Genomic DNA, 5832 nt, shown 5'->3' on the forward strand with positions numbered 1-5832 from the left:
ATATGTCCTAGTATTTTAGAAAATTGATTTGGTACAATTTTACAACAAATATATTATAGGTCCTTCACAAAAAAAACCTCCTTTTGGGCACTCGAAAAATGGAAAATAGTTTTTTTGTCCAAAGAAAATGAAAACTTCCTTAGGCAACATTGTTTGCCATTCCAATATGCACCCTTATGCACAATATGAGATCATTTGAACAAACTATGCCATGAATGTGGCCATAAGATTGATCATTTAGGTTGAAAGCCATGAATCTTCACACATGATAGTTCATTTCTCAGAACACTTTTTTAAAACAATTGCCGTATTACAAGTTTATTATTTTTCCTGATAACTTGGTCACATATAATGACACAATGCGAAGGTTTTCCAATTTTTTGTTTTTTTGAATTTTTTATGCCCGTTTCATAATGCGGTCAAAACGACGGGAATGACCGTTCCTAGCTAGTGGTTGAATCTTGGAATTTTTTTGGTGTTTCTCTAATTAAATAGATACTTTTGTACCTAGAAATGATTTTTGGAAAAAAATAAAGAGCAAACTACGAGGCAGCCGTAGTTCAAATTTGACCCGCTTCCTGCTGAATCGGCGGAAATTTGTCTTTTTCACCAGAGGTGGATCAAAACTTTTGACACCCAACCATTTTGTCAATTGTGCATTAAATATGGCCTAGTATTTTAGAAAATTGATTTGGTCCAATTTTGCAACAAATATATGATAGGTCCTTCACAAAACCCGATTATTGGCACTCAAAAAATTGAAAAAAATGATATTTTGTGCAAAGAAAGTGAAAACCCCTCAAATCAACATTGTTTGTTGTCCCAAGATAGACACATGTGCACAATATTGTTACATTTTCAAGCTATGAAAGGACAATATGTTGAATGTTCACCCTAAATAGGAGGGTAAAAAATACAAGAGAAGTAAAAGGAAAAGACAAAATTACATAAGCTCAATTGTGATTGGTGGAATCAGTGTGGCATGGATTGATGACATGGCAAAGATCCGTCCATTGATCCATTCATACAGGCCACCGCACGCCATCTCCATCACCTGACCTCCCCTTTCACTCGTGCCCGAACCCCACCCGACCCCTCGTGCTCACCTCTCTCCCTCTTGCGCGAACCCTAGCGCTCCCCTCCTCCCTCCCGCCGCCATCTCCATCGCCCGACCTCCCGCCGCCACCTCCGTCTAGCGGAGCTCGCCGTCGTCCATGGCCTCCCCCACGCCCTCCTGCTCTCTCCCCTCCGCTTCCCTCCCCAACACCCACAGCCGCCACCCTCTCCCTCCCTTAGATCTCGATCCACAGCCGCCCCCAAGCCCACCCCCACCGTCGACGACCCTCACCGTAGAAGAGGTCGAGCTCGTCCTCCCCTCTACCTCCCACGGATCTCTCTCGCCCCTCTCGATCCCTCTCGAAGCTCCCGCATCCCACCTTGCACCCTCCCCCTTCTACTCCCAAACCCCGCGGCCCGGATCAGATTCCTCGAATTCTGATCTACCAGATCGAAGCGGAGTGGGGGCGGGTGCGAGCTCGTTGGTGCTAGGCGGCCGCACGCGGGGTCGCTGCTAGGGGCCATGCTCATGGTGCTCTTCAACGTCATCAGCGCCGACGAGGCCTACGCTGCCATAGGCCATGTCCCAGCCGCGTCGCCCGGACGAGGAAAGGAGAGGAGGACAAGCAGTCCCTGACGCCAAGGAGGACCATGTTCCATATGCGAAGCGGGGCACGCGGCTCGACGAGGCCGGCGTCGCGCACTTCCTCGCCGCGCTGGAGCGGGTAAGCTAATACGCTGGCCGTCTCTCTGTCACTCCATTTCTGTACCTCAATTTCGATCGCCTCGGCTAATGATGTGTTGGTTGGTTACGCGTGCGTGCGCGCTCAGACGTGGAAGAAGACGGTGGCGGGCGCGTCGAGGATGTTCGTGGAGAGGCACCGGAGCAGCCACGTGCAGCTCATCAGCGACATGGTCTAGCAGATGAGATCACCCAAGCTGCCGCCCGTCCACCCGCCTCGGCGCCGCCGTGCCCGTTGGATGTTCAGTTTCTATCTATGAACAAGTATGCGTCACTTTTTCTTTTTGTTTGACCAAACTCAAGTCCCCTTCCTAAAACTGCAGCCAAGCAGTACTTGCTACTGGAATAATCCCATGAATGAATTCTTTGTTGTGGTCAACTCTTTCTTGTCTCTCTACTAGGATTCATGCACCAAGCCCAGAATTAAAATTTTGTGTCAGGCTGCTAGTAAATCAGGCTGCTAGTAAATCAGGCTCTACTCTGTCCAATAGCAAGTTGGATAGCAACTGTAGTTAATTGCACGTACATATGGGTTTTGGTTCATTTTGTATGTATGTTTGTTTGTTCATGCTTACGACTTTGGCTAAAACACGTTGGATGCCCAATTCCTATGGTGAACCTTTTGGTTCAAGCAAGCAAACTCATGTTCCCTTTCTATGACTGAAGCCAAGCTGTACCTACTACTGGCATAATACGATGGATTCATTCTTTGTTTGTGGTCAACTCTTGTCTGTCTACTAGCATTCGTGCGAGAACCTGAATGTTGTGTAGGCTGCTGTGCTGTACTACCAGTAAACTAGTTTGTACTCTCTCCAACTGCAGGTTGGATAGCCTTGCAATTAATTGTACAGACATGCATATGATTTTTGGTTCAATTTGTATGTATGTATATGCTTAAGACTTTGACTAAAACTAGTTGGATGTTCAGTTCCCCATGAAGGTGACCAATCCCTAGCAGTGCCCATTGGTCCTTCCTGATAATTTCACCTCCTGTGATTTTAATCTTTGTTTCTTGCTTTCCACAGCGACCAAGTTCTCTTAACAGCGGGACATCTGAGTTCGTCATGGTGATGGAAGCTGACACGGAGCCGCTCGAAATCTCCTCGACCTCCCGTCATGTTTCTTGCGGACGGCAAGGTAGAAGTTCTGTCCATATACATCATACTAATGCTAATTAATTTATATGTTGTATCTTGCGCGATATGGTCATAACAGTAACTGTTAAGCTCATAATTCTGTATGTTGTCTTCAAGTTTTCTCTAATATAGATTTCTCAAATCTCTCTCTGAACTTCTCTAATAAAAAATGGTGTTAACTGTTAAAGCTCTTCGTGGTGACATGTTTCTGTTACCAATACAATAATATATTAGCACTCAAGGACTGTTTGAGTGATAGGCTGTTCATACTATTAGAGAAGTGAACTGATTAAGCTATTGCTTTCCCCAACAACAAAAAATAAACACGGCAGTTGAACAACGTGTATCCCTTCACTTGGAAGCCTATGAAACTTTCTGTAGCAGCAGTGCAACACACTTTATATATATGTATGAGGCTGGGTAGTTCAAATCTACTTTACTTCCTAACTCATTCATATATATCATGGAAATTGTGCAGGTTCCATGGTGCCAAGTGGCCTTTGGCCATCTTGAACTGGGACTCCAGTAACAAGTAGATGTTGCTGCCACACTCAATATTTTAAGTTGTTTTCTTTTTCTTTTTGGAGAGATGTTAATAACCTGAGAACACTTGCCTCCTCCCCAACCCTCGCCCCAGCCTGCCGGTGCTGGCTTGCTGCGTGGCTGTCGCCGCAACAGATAATTAGATTTTTGGGACTCTGTTTCTATGCTCTGCTCGATAGCATTTTGGATATTGATTGGACATGCTTTATATAAAACGATTTATCTTGTACATTGCTCTGCCTAACTTGTAGGAGTATACATGAAACCATACTTGTCAAATATCGATACTTGTCAAATATCGAGTATCACAGCTGAATAATAACGTCTTGTTTTCTGTTCACTGAATCAAAATTCTTCTCTCTTTTTACGATCAGCCCATCTTACAGCCATCAATAAGAAAAACACTTATCTTCATATTAGGATTATTATTTTCTTGTCTGCAGTATTATAATGTACATATGCTTTTCTGTTCACTGAATCACAATTCTTCACTCTTTTTACCATCAATCCATCTTCTTACAGTTGCATGTTTTTTTTGGCTGTCCAGATGACCAAGCCCAAGGAGGAAGCAGCTGCTCATCACTGAGGACAAGTAACTCCAGCAGGTTGACGCCGTAGATTCATAGTGTACCTTCTATATGCCCATCCAGTTCTGTGATTTGTGTCTTGAAACCCCAAAACCCCATGCCCATGTGGGAGCTGAACCATAGTTTTTTGCTTGTGGAAAATAATATCCTTGGCTGAATCGACTTGAGGTGGTTTCTTCAAAATTCTTGGAAATGATTTGGTAGTTTATTTTGGCGAGGAATTGTTTCATACTGAAGTTTACTGGTACATGTGTGGTTTGCTACTATTGCTTCGTTTGGGTTGGGTTGGTTCCAGCGGGGAGATGTGCATGCACACTGGCAGCATGAGCTAGCAGCCATGATTGCCAGCCAGTCACCACCATGTAAATGTAATAAATGTGTGGCCTATCTAGTGTGCTGCTGATAGAAATATAGATGTGGCCTATCTAGTGTGTTGCTGATAATATGTTTTTACCTCACTTGGCAGGCACCATAATCTGTTTTTTCCTCACTGTACTGTAGGAATAAATGTGTGGCCTATCTAGTGTGCTGCCGATAGAAATATAGATGGAAGATTTGTTGACCAGTTAAATTGAGCTTATTGTCAATTCTGCTTATAAGCTATGTTTGATGCTGCCTACAGGTTCTTATTCTTTTTTTTGCATAGGTGAAGTATGAAGTGTGAAGCCGTGAAGCCTATCAGCAAGAGTAGCATATTATGTATTGTAATATCAGGCAAAGTGTAATATTGGTCAGAGTAGCATATTATGTATTGTAATATTTAGTGTTGTTTTGGATGAATTTCATTTGCTCTATAATCTGTTTGAAATATTGATTGTGTATATAATTTCAATACCTATGAAATGGAAACCTGACCAGGGGGACCCACTTATGAAAATTGGTTGACAAATTTTGAAATTTCTGATGTGTGGGTCCAATTGTGATATCAGCATGACAAGTGGGACCAATATGACCAGTGGGACCAGCGCAAAAATAATGTGGCTAAAAATAGAAAATTAATAGTAATCGCAAAAATAATGTGGCTAAAAATAGAAAATTAATAGTAATGGCCCAGAAATTAAAAAGGCTGAATAGTTGGGCCTGGCCCATATAGCTGACCAAAATTAATAAGAAAAATATATATATAAAAAGGCTGAATTGTTGGGCTCGGCCCATGTAAAACACCGAACTGGACCGGGCTGAATCTTATCAACGACCTTTTCAATTGGTCGCAATTTTGCCACGTCAAATTGACACGTCGGATCCTACGTGACCTGGTCAGAGAGCTAGCGACCAAAACAGAAGGTCATAGAATCAACGACCTTTTGTTTTGGTCATGGAATTCCACGACCTTCTCGTTAATTTCAGTTTACGACCGCCAGCTTTTGACCTTCTATTTTTGGTCACAAATAAAAAACAATGACCTTTCAGTGACCAATAGTGATGGTCGCAAGTTGACATATTTCTTGTAGTGCATCGGTATGTTACTTGCCCGAGATTCAATCGTCGGTATCATCATACCTAGTTCAATCTCGTTACCGGCAAGTCTCTTTACTCGTTCCTTAATGCATCATCCCGCAACTAACTCATTAGTCACATTGCTTGCAAGGCTTATAGTGATGTGCATTACCAAGAGGGCCCAGAGATACCTCTCCGATACACGGAGTGACAAATCCAAATCTCGATCTATGCCAACTCAACAAAAACCATCGGAGACACCTGTAGAGCATATTTATAATCACCTAGTTATGCTGTGATGTTTGATAGCACACTAATTGCTCCTCCGATA

The 5832-nt window shown here is 43.1% G+C and overlaps 1 long non-coding RNA gene across 1 annotated transcript; it reads left to right on the plus strand.

Moving 5' to 3' along the window:
- Positions 1–1063: 1063 nt before the first annotated feature.
- LOC125543036 lies at positions 1064–4961 on the plus strand. Its single transcript, XR_007298237.1, has 5 exons — positions 1064–1781; positions 1888–2062; positions 2824–2935; positions 4025–4082; positions 4711–4961. It is a non-coding gene; the product is annotated as an uncharacterized LOC125543036 (long non-coding RNA).
- Positions 4962–5832: the final 871 nt, after the last annotated feature.

Source organism: Triticum urartu, chromosome 3 (assembly GCF_003073215.2).
Source record: "Triticum urartu cultivar G1812 chromosome 3, Tu2.1, whole genome shotgun sequence".
NCBI classification, from domain to species: domain Eukaryota; kingdom Viridiplantae; phylum Streptophyta; class Magnoliopsida; order Poales; family Poaceae; genus Triticum; species Triticum urartu.